Genomic DNA, 17,050 nt, shown 5'->3' on the forward strand with positions numbered 1-17,050 from the left:
CTATTAGCAACTATTAACTAGCAGTAAAAAAAAGTCCTGTAATTGAAAGGCAGTTTGATGTATCTGGGTCCTTGGTATCTGAAATATAGAGACTTATTTTCAAATCATTCCATGCTATCACAGCTTAGCTTCATCTGCTGTCACACTGCACCAAAGATGTGATTTTTAAAATATCTATTTTTTAAAAAAAGACACAATTGTTTTCTTCCCATCTTCCATGAATGACTGAAATGAATTTTGGACGTTAATGTTATCACTCTTGTAGTGTGTTTGACTAAAACATAAAAATTATAAACAAAAATATTAAAATCAGAATTTGTCCCGAAAACACCTTAACCCTGCCAAGAACTTCTCTGCCAAAGGCTCCTTTATTCTGTGTTATAACTCTTAAAATATTGGCACCGGAATCACAATAGAACAATTTATGACTACTGTATTACTCATTTTTCCAGTTGTAATCCAGTTGGCAAGTTCATGTGTCACTGTTGTCTGGTCTATTTATCTCTGTCAAATTACCACATTTGCCTCTTTCTTGGTTGCTACAAATTTCAACTGCCCCCAGTGCTGCTGACCAAACAAGACAAAAATTTGCTGAAGTTCAGCTGAAGGCAGTTTAAGCTCAACCTGGACTGAACATAAGAGCATAAGAATTAGGAGCAGGAGTAGGCCATTCGGCCCCTCGAGCCTGTGCCCCGCTATTCGATAAGATCATGGCTGATCTTCTGACCTAACTCTAATTACCTGCCCTATCCCCATAACCCCTAATCCCTCTGTTTTTTTAAAAATCTATCAGTCTCAGCCTTGAAGATGTTCAAGGACTGAGCATCTACAGCCTTCTGGGGTCGTGACTTCCATAAATTCACTGCCCTCTGAGTGAAGAAATGTTTCCTCAACTCTGTTCTAAAAGGCTGACCCTTAATTTTAAGACTGTGACCTCTGGTTATAGATTCTCCTACCAGGGGAAACAGACCCTCAGTGTCTACTTTATCAGCCCTTTAAGAATCTTATATGTTTCAATAAGATCTCCCCTAATTCTTCTGTACTCTGGAGAATACAGCCCTAGTTTATTCAGCCTATCCTCATAGGTCAGTCCCCTCATCCCAGATCCCTTTCCCCACTTGACACACTTTGCTCATCTCCCTGGTTAATCTGCTCTCCCACTTTTATCGGCCCTAATTTTAATTGTGATGGATTACATGTGATTGAATTTACCCCCCCCACCCCCCCCCGCCCTTAGTAGTTTAAAGCCCTGTCTACCTCCCTATTTATTCGTGTTACCAGGACATTTGTCCCAGCCCTGTTTAGGTGGAGTCCATTCCTTTGGAATAGCTCCTGTCTCCCCCAATACTGGTGTCAGTGGCCTATAAAGTGAAACCCCTGCCCTCCGCACCATTCTTTTAGCCAGGTATAAACATGTCACTTTAGAGCTAATTCCCCGGTTTGGTACAAACTATTACACATTAACTATCTGGAGACCAGTATAGAGAGGGTACAAAGATCAGAAATGATTTGGTCTATGATTCAGATTGAAAAGAAGTGCTGGCTGATCTTGTTCAAAGTTCTAGGTTAAAATGCATACACGTTTCCCAGTAAAATGTTCAGCCTCAAATTTGTATTTATTTTCTCCATAGTTTCGTCATTTTTTCTATGCCAGAACCCTTTACTTCTCTTTATTTAATTTTCTGTTTCTATTATCAATATCCATCTTATTTATCTCTGATTCTTAGATTCATCCTCTGATTTTTCTCTCCTTTGCTTTTATAAATCATTTTGTCTGTCTTTTAAACCTCATGAAGGTGTTTAATAAGTTTAATCCCTCTATCACCCATAAAACTCAAACAACAATAGACTGTCTGCAATAGAACAATAACAGTGTGCATTTATATAATACCCCTCACACAGGGAAGCATCCCAAAACGCTTGACAGTGGTGCAGCATGACTCTGAGCCGGGGGGAGGTGACCCTAGGCACCGTCGAATAGCAAGGTCTTCAGGTGCGACCTGTCGAATAGGAATGGGGAAGGAATGGGCAAGGCAGAGGGATAGAGGGAGAGCGTTCCAGAGTTTCAGGGCATAGTGGCTGAAAGCATGACCTACAAAGACGGAACGGAGGGCACGGGGGACATGCAGAAGGCTGGAGCCAGTCGAGCGGAGGCAGTGGGGTTTTGGTTGGGGGCTAAGCAGGTCGGAGAGGTAGGGAGATGCCTGGGCATGAAGGGATTTGAAAATGAGTGTGAGGATCTTGAAATAAAGAGGAGGGTGTTAAGAAAACAAAATATTTTTAAAAAAAATTAAATATCCACTTAGGTGAAATATGTCAGGTATCTTTGGAACTGCTACCAGCATTGGTTATTACCTTTAGAAGATTAAGGGAGAAAAGCAGGAGGAATATTAAAAATGTATAATATTCAAAAATATTTGAAATACAGCAACTTGCATTTCTGTAGTGCATTTTTCATAGAAGAGTGTTTTGAAGTGCTTAATAATGATGGTGTCGGGTATTGAAGCAAGGGAGAGCGGAAAATAATAATAATAATAATAATCCTTGCATTTGATATAGCGCTTTTCATGTCATCTAGACGTCTCAAAGCTCTTCACAGAATATATCGTAAAATGAATTGACCATATATTTGTGGGTGAAATGCGGCAGCCAATTGTGCACAGCAGTGTCCCACAAACAGTCGTGGATTGAAAATGACCAATTTATTATTGTTTTGGAGGAATTATTATTTGGCATGTGGAGTAAGGAAACTTGCCCAAGGTTTCGCCCTGCCTTGTGTGGTGCACATCCACAGATAAGAAGAATATCCCAAAATAATCAAAGGCATGGTCAAAGAGGTAGCTTTTTATATAATAATAATCCTTTCATTTGATATAGCGCCTTATCATGTTTTCAAGACACCTCAAAGCGCTTCACAGAATATACTGTTAATTGTATATTTTATATGTATATATATGTATATAGACTGTATATTTTGTGGGTGAAACATGGCAGTCAATTGCGCACAGCAATGTCCGACAAACGGTCATGGATTGTGTGGCCAAATTTTTTTTAAGGAATTATTACCCCCGAAAAAGGGATCCGCCAATTGACTAACAATCGGGTTCCTACTTACTGCCAGGTAAAATTTTAGGCTGGATTTAAAGACAGACGGAGATGGGCGAGATGGAGGGGAAGAGGGACCTAATTCCAGAGGTCAATAGTTCAATGAGAAAAGGGGGAAGGAAACAGTAACTGTGAAATCTTTCATAAAACCAGCTTGGAGTCTCATGTGGTGACAGTAAACAGGTTGCCAGTTCATCCTGTTTAACCATTCTCCAAATGTCAAGCTCAGGGTAGGGTGATTCAGTCTAATGAACCTCCTGAACTCATGGCATGTGCGTGCAGCTGAAAGTGAAGATAAGACTAAATGGAGGCATTAGCCCATTCATCACACATCTAGAATCTGCTGAAGGTAGGTAAGCTAACCCGAGAATTTAAACTTTAATGAAAATTGTTCCGTTATTGGGTATCTCTTGAGGAAATAATCACAAGATAAAATGTATACTCAAATGCCTCAAAATTAATAAATTACTAAGGAGGCTACAGAAAATAGTTCAGACCTGAGCATATAAATTCAAAATGCCTTTTGACCTTAAAACAATGCCAAGCTGCCTCACAATAAGAAACTCTGTAAAGTGTTACACAACAGTGTCATAAACCAGCAAACTGTAAACCACACAATAAATTACTGCTGATAAAATTACTTCATAATAAAAATGCTCTGCAATACATTAACTCATGAAAACTCAGGACTTTGTTATTTTCTGCCAATTGGTAGCATGTTACAGTATGATTAATATTGTGAGGATGTCATTAGTTGTTAGTTGATTGACAGATCGCTGTTCCAGGGGTAATAATCCCTTCAAATTTTTTTTAAAAAACAATAATAATTTGGTCATTCAATGCATGACTGTTTGTGGGACACTGTTGTGCACAATTGGCTGCTGCGTTTCACCCACAAAACACAGCCCATTCACTTTACAGTACATTCTGTGAAGCTCTTTGAGACATCTCAAAGACTTGATAAAGCACTGAATGAAATGCAAGGATTTACTATATATTATTACTTGGTTCAGAAGATCGGTTTGGATAAAGAAGGATGTTCAACCCATTTAATCTCATTTTACCATCTTCTCAATGCAGCATCAAATTGTTTCTTAATGAATCCAGTGTCCTATTGGCCTCTACCATCGGTAATCCACTTCAGCTTTTGATTATCTTCTGTATAAATAAATAAACAAACAAACAAACAAACAAATAAATAAATATTCGCCCACAGAATATCCCCTTCATGTTTGCTAAAGCATTTCTCTTCCACTATATCTTTGGTCAACATCTATAAAAGTATAGAGTATTTCCCTGCTGGGTATTCCCCACTGCTTATGCATTTGGCAAGTATTCTGAAATGGTCCTTAATGTGAAAGGTATTGTTTTTCTAGCTGCATATTGGAAACCCCTTTATATTAGCAATATTGATTCTCTAATGTACAATATTCTGTTCTGCTATATTTGCTATTTACCAAACCTTTATCTACTGTTAACAAACAATGCTCAACAGACAACTGAGGAGACTTTCAACCTGAGTGTACTCTACATAGCATTTCTGAACATACAGAATTCTTAAATACAGCCGTAATTTTGAGCCCGATTTTCCAAAGCTTTTTTTGATAATTGTAGAAGACTGACTAAAGTTAAGACTGACTGAAATGTTATAGAAATTGAATAAATCTAGACTCAGGTGAGATTTCTCCCCACTCACTCTGTAACCTTTTGACCAGATACAGTGGCTGAGCCAATAAATAGCAGAACAATATTTATGACTACCTCCATCTGCTGGGTTAAATATAATTACATAACAAACACTAGTTTTGGAAAGACAAAATATTGCTGGATAGATACAGAAAACCCTGTTATAATATGCTTTGTTAGAATGTTTAGCATGATTGGACTGTTGACTTTTACATTTACTTACCATTAAATGGCACAATGCCAAGTCTGGCTCCAACTATGCTTAAAAACACCATGCAGGGATGTGGGAAGCAAAAATGGCATCAAGTCCATCCTACATAGCATCAAGCTGTTTTTTTTAGATGAGTCCATGTCTTAGCCTCAACCACCATTCCTGATAGCTTGTTCCTGTCATTAATTACCCTCTGTGTGAAGAAATACTTCCTGGTATCTGTCCTGAATTCCCCTTTACAACCCTAAAACGATGCTCTCTTGTTCTGCTGCCTTATCATATCTAACAGTAGGCATTTCTCTAAGTAAATAATTATATTTCACCCATATTATTGTATGTGCATAAATATAAACTGAATCCCACACAATGAACAATGAGTGATTTTCCATCTTGCCCCTTAAAGCATCAGAAGATCACCAGAACATTCCTTTCAAACATGACAACAGGATCATAATTATAAACTCACATCATATACTTTAATATTGTACATTATATGGTGAATAGACATATTCTAAACCTCAGTAGGTGAAGGGCTTTCTTGCAACCCTTGGAGAACACAGGCTCCTCTATAGAAGTTCTCGTAGTGGTTAACACGATGACCTCACAAGCGAGAGGACCTAAGTAAAACAAGTTTCCTTACCCCACACGCCTCGTTTACCTAGCAGTAAGTAGGAATCTGGTTGTTATTCGATTGACGGATTACTTTCTGGTTATAATTACTCCCCCCACAAAAAATAATTTGGTTACTCAATCCATGATTGTTTGTGGGACACTGCTGTGTGTAATTGGCTGCCTCGCTTCACCAACAAAATACAGAGTCAATCCACTTTACAATGTATTCTGTGAAGAGTTTTGAGACGTCTCAATGACCTGATAAGGCACTATATCAAATGCAAGGATTATAAGGATTGTTATAAATTTAATGGTTGTTATACTCTGAATAGTATACCAAAACATGCAGTTTCTTCCAGAACACAGACACATTTGGGATTAACATGAAGACCACAAGTCTTTTAAACATCAAATCCCTTAAAAAAATGAAAAATAATAATAATTAGGTCACTCAATCCACAACTCTTTGTGGGACACTGCTGTGTGATATTGGCTTCCGTGTTTTGCCCATAAAGTATGCAGTCAATTCACTTTACATTATATTCTGGGAAATGCTTTCAGACGTCTTGAAGACATAATAAGGTGCTATATCAAATGCAACAATTATTATTATTATGATCTCATGTCAGTGTCTTGGTAAGTAACTGTGTTACCCCGAATGTTAGATAATGGAATACATACTTGCAAGCAACTTGATAACTAAAGTACAAATATCTAATCCTTACATTGGTTTTACCTCATAATGCATTTCAAAGGACAACAGACAATAAATAGAACATTGATCATTTGGCATTGAAACATAAGTTAATTTTATACCAAGACAAAATAAAATAAATCACTTTTGTTTTTGAAATCTATATTATAATTATTATCACAACAATAAACCATTTTAATATCTTCCTTTGAACTTGTATATTTGTGCCTTATATATTTTTGACAAATAACTATGTGGCAAGACAGATTATTAATGGTATCCTGCTAGTAACTCTCCCGGTCCAAAGGAAAAATATATCAATTTATTGACTGTTTCTAGTTCTTAAGGAGTTAAGTAAAGTATATTATAACAGGGAAAGTGTTATGGAAATTGATTTTTCCAGTGTATTTAAGGTCAGAGACTGAAGCCAAATTTTTAGCAAAATCCAATATGCAGGTGAAAAATGAATCAATGGGAATTTCCAAACTTGGAAAAAATTAAACCAAAAATTGTCAGCATTGATTTCAAACCTTAACCTTTGGTACAGAACCAAAGGTTCTAGAAATTAATTATTTTCAAGTTACATATATTTAAATTCTCTTAGTTGTTCCCAGTTGTTACATAAGCTTTAGGTAAAAGAAAATTAAGCTTTAAAGATCTCTATGTGTATGTCTTTACAACTAACTGTGTTGATACTAGTGTATACTAGTGTATGCTTAATTGTCCTTGACCTGCGTGAGTCAATCATTTTCTATCATCCTTCACCCGAGAGCTCTAGTAGCAATAGTTGCTCTGAGAGTTGATCCTTATTTTTTTTTTAACATGGCCTTGGCCCTTTTTTTTCCTTTTGCTATTGCAGATTTTATAGATTTATTGCCACTGTTGAAGAGATAAAAATGACAGGAGTAGTTGTTGGAAAATTGTTACGAGGATTCCTCATATTCTGACTCTGTTGATGTACCAAATCAAGGTAACCAACATAGCCTGCCTAATTTCTGATGCTTAGACTTGTATTTGTTTCCAATGAAGACAAAGTGCTGAAATAATAACAATAATGTGCATTTATATAGTGCCCTTCAGACAGGGTAGCATATCCGAGGCTAAACAATAAATAGACAAGTTTACAGAAATCAATTCAATCTCTGGTTATCACAATGCAGGTACAATTGTGCTTAACATTTATCCTGAGGGACAATATCAACAACACCTTGTATTTATATAGCGCCCTTCATGAAAGGAAGCGTCTTGGAGCTATTGAAATTAGTAAGATCATTCTGTAGTTCTTGATCTCACTGGGGTCATCATTCTTGTGGATAGAAACCACAATTGCACTCTGAAACATTGACAGGGTGCATGTCTCAGAGAGAATCCTGGTGACCAGTGCTTGGAGGGCAGCTCAAGGCGAGTTGCAGCTTGTGGGCTTGATAAGATCCTCACTGTTTTCCATTGCCCGCCTCAGAGCAACTTGTAATTTAGCATTAATGCCTTCCTCACTTATTACCTTGCCATTAGTGAGACTCTACAGTGCAGAGGCCACCTCCTCCAATGGATTGAGTTGTTAAAACTTTCAAGCTGTTCCATACCTCTTGCCAGCGCTTCCATCTTCCATGCAGATGGATCTCTGCTCCAGCCTGTGGGTCAGATGGAAACTCCGCATAATGTTCCCTTGATACCCAAAAGATACCCTCATGGGTTTGTTGTTGAACACCGTACTTGTCCAAACTGGCATGAGCCCAGAGGAACCCCTCCAGCCATGACCAACAACTGACATCAGCCAACGGAAGAAAGGTTTGGAATCGTTCTTCTGCAGTTGCACCCCTTTTTGAATAAATATAAATTCCTCTTTTTGAAGTGATGCAACGCATTGATCCCACTTCATTTCTCTAATAATTTCTCTTCCTGGCTTTGTGCTGTGCCTCATCATATATTACCTTTGCTGCAGTTTAAGCTGACTCTGAGATAGCTTCCAAAACCTATTTAAAGGCCCTCTGCTTTCGCCTAATAGCTTCCCTTCCCTTTGTGATTCCCTTGACCGAGTTCGGCTTCAGTGATGAGTGCCTTGCAGGCTGTAGCTTTAGTTTTCTTACAATCTCAGCTTCAGGAGCAAGAATATCCGAGTCGTCGAGTCCACATTGTCAGCTCTCGCACAGCTGATTCATGGTCAACATTACCCCATGGCACCATACCTTGGCATGATCACTCACAGTATAAGGCACATTTCCAACCTCGGTGTCTCAGGGTTAGCATCCTACCATGGAAGTTCAAGTACTACCCTCGTGTCAGGGACAGTGACTGGCCAGTGGTTAACGTTTTCCCAGCAACGCAGAACAATACAATTGGAGGGTATAGGACGTACTAAGACACTCACCGCCACATGACCATTGCTGTTCCATTCTGCATTCCAAGCCGTGCCATGTTATTGGCGAACCTCGGAATGGAAGCAGAGCTTCACCTTTGAAGTTTTTGCTCCAGGTTTTGCTCCACCTTTGAAGTTCAGGTTCTGACATATTTGAATCTCCTAGAAGGAGCAATGGACAGGTAGAAAATGGTGATACGACACAACACTGTCTCACACACACCCTTGAACTGCCACATAACCCCTTGGATTGCTGATATACAACACAACAGCACAAACGTACTAGCAGTAGAAAGAGTCTCTGAAATAATTTCATAAATTGAAAACATTGCTAAATTAATATTTTTAAAGATGCACCTGGGATCACCATCAAATTGTTTTTTAATCTCTCAAAACAGAGCTCTTTTGTATACTGTACTGACGAACAGGAATTCTTAAATATGGAAGATTCTTTGAACTCAGGATCCAGATGAAAATCTTCAAAACATATATTTTCATACAGAATATCCCAAACTATCTCAGGTTGTAAAATCTGATAAAAATATAAACCTTGAAACATCTTTCCAATGGCGTCCAGCCAGGACTATAGGAGTGCATTTCTGGATGTAAATAGAAAAGAAACATATTGTCTCCAAGGACTCCAAGGACTCCAGCGCCTTGGGATGTCCTCCCGACGTGAAAGGCGCTCAATAAATGGAATCTTGTTGTTGTTGTTGATTTTGAGATTGTTCTTTTCACATCCAGGACAGATTTGAAACAGCAAACTAGACCCTAATCTTTGAACCTCATATATAAAAATATATGCTGGCAAATTGCCTGTCTCTGCAACCAAGCATTTAAATGTGGGAGATTTAGACTATGAGTATGATTTCATATTAGGAGCTAGATCTAGTCTGAAAAACAATCAACCTGATTAAACCTAAAGTTACTGAATCACCTAGACATGAATCAGGTGTGGAAGCACATTTTTCAATATATTCCTGTATGCTTCCTCTTGCCAGATCCTTGCCAAACAACAGTAAGATCAACATTAGCTTGGATTTATATAGCTTGTTATATAAATCTTTTCTTTCATGTAAGATACCATATCAGAGCACTTTACAAAGATAAGGTTGGGTGACAAGAAAGGAGAGGACAGAGAGGGGAAGGTGGATATGATTATAAGCAATGTCAACATAGGTTTCAAGGTGCAACTTAACACGGATAGAAAGACAGATAGACAGATAGACAAAGGAAGTTCTGAAGGTTATCACCCACTCACTCTACCACTTCATTGGCAAACGAGCCTTCAGTCACCTTGTCCCCGGTCTCTGGAACTCTCCACCTGCCTCTTTGTGTCCTCCCTCTCTACTTTAAAAATTCTTCTGAAAACCTACTTCTTCAATATTCTTCATTCATCTTCATCTTAACCCCTTATCCACCATCCTGCTGAGCTCCACACTGCTTTAGGAAAGCACTCAAAGACATTTAACTCGATGAAAGATACTATATAAAGGTGACGATTGTTGAAAATGCAGTGCAACATAAGGTGAGAGGGAGGGGGGCAGGTGACCATGAGCACGATCAAAAAGCACGATCTTTAAGCAGGATTTGAAGGTGGGGAGGAAGGGGGCAAGGCGGAGGGGGCAATAGTGTGGAAGTGAGCAAGTGAGTGCATGGATGTGAACGAGAGTAAGCTTTCAATCAAGAAACCGAGGTTTAGGACCAGCAATACAAGATGAAGTGTGCATTTTGTTTAGGTTGATCCTGTCAGCACCTGAGATGAGATGAGGCTGCTCAAACTCTCTGCTATTTTGAAAACCATACAACATATATGTCATGAATCAAGAAATATTCAATCAGAAAACAATCTGAAAACATACAACCGATCAAACATGGACTTATCTAGACTTGTGCGAATGTTCGGGGGCCGCCTTTTGAAGGTTCCATGGGCCACTTCCGGCTCGCGGGCCATAGGTTGGCCACCCATTGGTATACAATTTGACTTCTTAAGCACCTATAGAGTAAAATTGCACATGGGTTTAGATTTATTCCAGTATCGTAGTGTTTCAGAGTATCCAGAATTTGTCAAATTGTTAAATAAACTTTCTATGAGGCTGATTTTCTGTAATTTCTTTTAAGAACTAAAGAAAACAGCTTCAAAGTTTAAATTGAACTCAATAACTTATCAAATTCTGCATACTATGAAATGTTAGTCCAGTAAATTTCAAGCTCTAAATGTCTATTTTTTGCAATAATTTCATTTAGATTGCAGAAAAATGGACAAAACTAACATTAAAATGACAATTAAAAAGTAGGACTGAAAAGTTCCATTCCAGTTTCAATACAAGTTACATTTATCATACTTTTCAGGTCAGTAGGTTGTCTAAAGCACATTCACAGTGCTGGATTGGCACCCAAGCTGGGGGTGGAAGCCGAGGGCATGGGGATGAGAAAATGCGGAGAGAATTGTATGCACCTTGAAAGAGAGAATGACTCGGAGGACACCAGGATGGAATTCCAGAGAGTGGGGCAGAACGTCTGAAAGTTGTCAGATGCTGATGAGGCGGATAGGGCACAGGATATGAAGCAGGCTTCAGTGAAGGGAATGGCTGGGTCAGCAGGATTAAGAGTTCGCAGGGATAAAGTGAGCCAAGACATTCGAGGGAATAAAACATAAGAACGGGGATCTTGAACTTGATCCATTAGGGGTTGGGACACAATGGAACTAAGAAGGATAGGGTAGATGGGCTTCCTGAGCCTGGTTCCTAGGGAGAATATAATAGCTGCCGTGTTCTATAGTGTGTTTCTTGTCACTTTATTTTCATGTTACACTGAAAATGCATAGAAATGCATGTGTCTTTTGTACCCCACTATTGGAATGTGCTGGCAAGTAAATCATCTATTAAATTTCCACTACACATAACACTGTTACAATTTCATTTCTGAAAGTAAATCACTTTGATTGACTGACAAATACTGCTCCACAGTTTTAAAATTTGAATGCAATTTCTGATGTGAGCATAATTACTGGAATGAAAACTTACAGACTGTAAAAGAAAAGTTTAATAAAAGGAAATCTAATAAAATACAGCCTCTGACATATCTTATGTTTATGAATATGTTGGAATTTATTTTGCATTGTATTAAATTTGTTGATGTGGGCTAAGCAATATTCAGCTCAGTGGGCTATGGCCTGCTCCATGTCCTCTGCCCTGCCTGCCCCACCATTGGTGGTCGTGCCTTCAGTCTCTCTGCCCCCACCCTTTGGAACTCCATTCCACATTTTCTTTGCTCGCTCCCTCCCTTGCCTCCTTCAAAGTCTTATCTCTCACACCATCTCCAACTTGTCTCTACCAATGATTTCTCTTCCAGCCCCCGCACAGTCTTGTGTCGTGTTCCACAGGCTCTGTCCTTGGTCCGCTCCTCATCAACCCCCCTTGATGACATCATCCGCAGACATGGGGTCAACTTCCACGTGTATGCTGCTGACATCAAACTCTATCTCTCTGCCTCCACCCTTGAATCCAGGACAACTGTCTGGAATGAGAGCCAATTTTCCACAAGTGAATGTCAGCAAGACCGAGGCCCTCCTGATTGGCTCGCACTAGCGCCTCCCCACCTCAAGCACTGGCAGCAACAGTATCCATGGTTGCACACTCCACCTCACCAAGCCAGTGAGGAACCTGGGCTCCTTGTTCGACCCTCAACTGTCTTTTCTTCCTCATATCCATGCCGTGAACCACTCTGCTTCGCCCAACATTGCCCAACTCCACTGCCTCACTCCTCAGGCCGCCATAACCCTCATACACGCATTTGTTACCTCAAGGCTCAACTACGGAAACTCCTTCCTTGACGGCCTCCTCAGCTCTTCCCTCCACAAGCTGCAGATCATCCAGAACTCTGCAGTCTCCTGCACCAGGCTCCGTGACCCCATCACCCCCAACCTCGCCCGGCTCAACTGGTTCCCCAACCCTCAGAGGATAGAATTGAAAATCCTCGTCCTCACTTTCAAGGCCCTCCATGGCCTTGCACCTTCCCTACCTCTCTGACCTGCTGATCCCCATATTAACCTGTCTGCTCCCTCCGTTCAGCGGGGTCCTGCCTGATCCATGTCTCCTGCCCAACCCACCGTACCATCAGAGGCTGGGCTTTCAGCCTCTCTGTCCCTATTCTTTGGAACTCCATCCCACAATCCCTTCACCTTTCTCCCTCCCTTACCTCCTTCAAGGCACTACTGAAGACCCTCCTTTTCGACCATGTCCTCTCTCTCTCTCTCTCTCTCCTTCCTCATCCCAACCCTGACCCCCCATGCTTGGGTCCTGATCCCTGACTGTTCAGTGCCTTGAGACGTCCTCCTGACATGAAAGATGTAATTTTGTTGTTGTTGTTCAAGGCCTGTCTCAAAATCTTCCTCTTTGACTGCACCTTCAGTCACCCTCCTACCTCTACCCTCCCTGACCTCCATCCCTCCTAATCCCAACCCCTAGCTCAGGTCCAAACCCCTGACTGGGCAGTGCCTTTGAACTCCCTGCTCCTTCCCCTCCCCCCCAAGGATGAAAGGCACTATACAAATGTAATTTGTTGCTGTTATTGTTGGGACATCCTCCACATGAAAGGCGCTATACCAAATGCAATAATTATTATTATTTAACATGGCATAGAATCATACAGCATAGAATGAGACCATACAGCCTATCGAGTCTGCACAAGCTCTCAAAGCAAGCTATCCACTCAATCCCATTGCCTAGCAATCTCAAACAGGATTTTTTAAGAAAGACTTCAAATCACAAATGGGCATTTCTTCTGGTAAGTCCGCAAGAACTCTACTCTGAAAGCAGTTTCCAGAGAAGAAGAATTCATTCACCTCTGTGTGATGTATTTTTAGTTGCTGGAACAAAGTTTTAGATATCCTCAATATCAAATACGTTTTAACTATGAACAATTGTATTTATTATCCTCTACTTGCTATCCTCAGTTCTTTACTGTAACTGACTACTTTGATCTTCAAGGGTTGTTAGCCTCACTTAATTCTGAGTGCAGTTTTAAGACACTTATATTGCTGAGCTTCAATCACCCAGTTTACTAACCCATTCAATAATTTGCAAAATTATGGAGTTATTCTAGTCCCAGATGGAACTACTGCTCTTTTGGTCGGATTGGTAGGATTTGTACCCTTTAATATATTGAATTATTCAATAAGATCTCTTCTGAGCCTTCTCAGGCTCCATAGGCTCTCCTCATTACTCAAGTTGCCCTTTGCTATACCATCTCCTATGCCAAGATGTCGCTGTACCCACATCAATGCCAGACTATAAAACTCCAAAGATAATTACAAACATCTGAATAACAACAACAAAATTACATTTATCTAGCAAAATTATGGAGTTATTCTAGACCCAGATGGAACTACTGCTCTTTTGGTAGGATTGGTAGGATCTGTCTTTTTTTATATAGTACCTTCCTCATCAGAAAGACATCCCAAGGCACTGGACAGTTAAGGATTGGAATCGACAGGGATGGAGGGTAGGGAGGGTGGCCAAAAGCATAATCGAAGAGGAAAGTTTTGAGATGGGCCTTGACGGAGGCAAGGGAATGGGGTGAGGCTGAGGAATTCCAGGATGGAGTTCCAGGGAGTGGGGGCAGAAAAGCTAAAGACCCGACCTCCATTGGGGTAGGCAGGGTGTGGGATATGAAGCAGGCCCGTGCCCCCAAGCGGAGGGAGCGGGCAGATTGGTATGGTGTTAATAGGTCACAGAGATAGGAAGAAGCAAGGCCATGGAAGGCTTTAAAAGTAAGGATGAGGATCTTAAACTTGATCCTTTGGGGGATGGGGAACCAGTGGAGCCGGGCAAGGATGTGGGTGATAGGTTCATGGAACTTGGTACAGGAGAGGACACAAGCTGCAGAGGGAAGAGTTGGTAAATCTGGCATGAAAGGAGTTGGTGTATTCAAGCCTGGACATGATGAATACATGATTGAGGGTCTTAGCAGCCTGAGGGTAGAGGCAGTGGTGGAGGCAGGCAATGTTGCAGAGGTGGGGGAAAGCAGAGCGAATCATGGCACGAATGTACAGTTTAAAGGATAGTTGAACGTTGAACAGGAAGCCAAGGTCGGTGGATACAAAGTGCAGACGATGGGAATGGAAAGATTGAAGCCAGACAAGGACAGAACTATGAAGATGGAGATGAGAAGAGAGATAGTGAAGAAGAACACAGTGGTCGAGAGTATCGAAGGCAGCAGAGAGATCGAGAAGGACGAGAAGACAGAGAGAGCCTGTATTTAATGTTACATGGAATGTTATGGAAACCAATTAATTGCTATTCAATCACCCCCATGTTCAAAAAACCTTCCCTCGGCCAATCCGTGTTCCTTACTCCATACACCTGATAATAATCCCTCTAGAATAAAGAATAATAATAAATTGGTTACTTCAATCCACGACTGTTTGTGGGACACTGCTGTGCACAATTGGCTGCTGCATTTCGTCCACAAATATACAGTCAATTCACTTTACAGTATATTCTGTGAAGTGCTTTGAGACGTCTAGAAGATGTGAAAAGCGCTATATCAAATGCAAGGATTATTATTATTATTATTTCAAATGCGAGGATTATTATTATTATTTGGCCACAGATAAAGAGAATGTTATCTGTAACTTTGACCAGGGCTGAATCTGTGCTGTGGGCAACACAGAAACCAGATTGGAGGGGTTCATAGAGGGAGTGCTGGAAGAGGAAGCAGCGAAGCTGGGAAGCAACAACTTGTTCTAGGACCTTAGAAAGAGAAGGGATGGTAATTAGAGAACAAGGATTGGTCGAGGGAAGGTTTTCTGAGGGTGGGGGCGATGAAATAGCAATTAATTGGTTTACATAACATTCTGTGTAATATTAAATAAATTAGAGATAAATAGCAATTAACTGGTTTCATAATAAATAAAAAATACTGCACATGTACTCAATCTACATTTGAAAATGAAAAACAGATTAACAATTTGGATGGGATTCCTAATGAATGTTAAGGCTGGCGAAGCCCTTCTAAGTGTATTGCTGACATGAATTCATGTTGTCAAACAGAGGGGGCAAGATGAAAAGAATTGCATTGGTAGAGCTAAACGTTGTAAGGGGTAAATATATAATAACCCATTATATAGCTAGTCCGTCTTATAATAACTTCTTGTATCAAAAATAGGTGCAGCTGGAGAGATCCCATAATCCCTCTGCCTCACCCCCTCTCTTGCCTCGTTCAAGTACCATCTGAAGACCTTCCTCTTCAATCATGCCTTCAGCCATCCTCCCACCCCCACCCCACCTGCTCTCCTCCCCTTCTGACCCCAACTCCCAGCTCGGGTCCAAACGCGATTTTCCAGCGCCCTGGGACGCCTTTCCTAAATGAAGCGTGCTATACAAGAATCATGTGTTGTTGTTGTTGTGAAGCATTGTATATCAGGATTAAAAAAGGTCGTAAATATATAAAATTTTTATTAGTATTAGCTTGGGTTTCTCAAGTCTTATAGTCTCACCTGGACCATGCCTCATGTTCTACCCACTTCATGTATGATAACATCTTGGAGTGTTTCACAATGCTGGAGATTGGACACCGAGCAAGGAGAAGGGAGGCTGTGGTAAGGTGACCATAGGTGCAGTCAGATTCCAATGGTGCCTAAGTGAGACACGATACAATGGACCACTCAAACTAACATGAAAGATGACGCAGATAAGACCATGCTGGTCAAGACTTGAGAATGCCTGATTAATATGCTTGCTGTACTTTTCTATATTAGGTATCGGGCTCCTCTCTTTGTGATTTGAAATGGTTTGAAATAGTAAAAGTGAAATCCTATCAGGTGCCACCCTTTTTATTGACAGCTGCTATCATTACTTGCTTTTTCTTTTTAATTGATTTGAGCAATTTGTTTTTGGGGGTGGGTGACACTTCTGTCTAGAAAATTGAATACACACGACCCAGTCTTATTATTCCTGTTTAACTATTTGTTATTAGTATTTCCTCAGTCTGATGACACCAAGGGAGAAATTAATTCTGCTTACAAGTAACTTGTGTTACAAGTAACAAATATTGCCCTTGGTTAATTATTATATTGTGCCTTAAGTACCTGACTTGTTTTTATATGCCTTCATGTTTGTTCAGTATCAAATTGACTTTTGTGTAACCCGATTAAGATGACAAAGGCTCTTTTGTTGAGCTAAAAACAAACCTTTACAATATGGTATTTTGACCAAAATTAATCCCTTTTATACAACAACAATAAATGATATTTGTATAGCTCTTTCATGTCAAGAGGATGTCCCAAGGCATTGGACAGTCAAGGATCTGCAACCAAGCTGGTAGTTGGGATCAGGAGGGGTGGAGGGCGGGCAGGGTAGAGCTAGGAGGGTGACCGGAGGCA

The sequence above is a fragment of the Callorhinchus milii genome, unplaced genomic scaffold (genome assembly GCF_018977255.1).
Source record: "Callorhinchus milii isolate IMCB2004 unplaced genomic scaffold, IMCB_Cmil_1.0 Scaffold1, whole genome shotgun sequence".
Classification (NCBI taxonomy): domain Eukaryota; kingdom Metazoa; phylum Chordata; class Chondrichthyes; order Chimaeriformes; family Callorhinchidae; genus Callorhinchus; species Callorhinchus milii.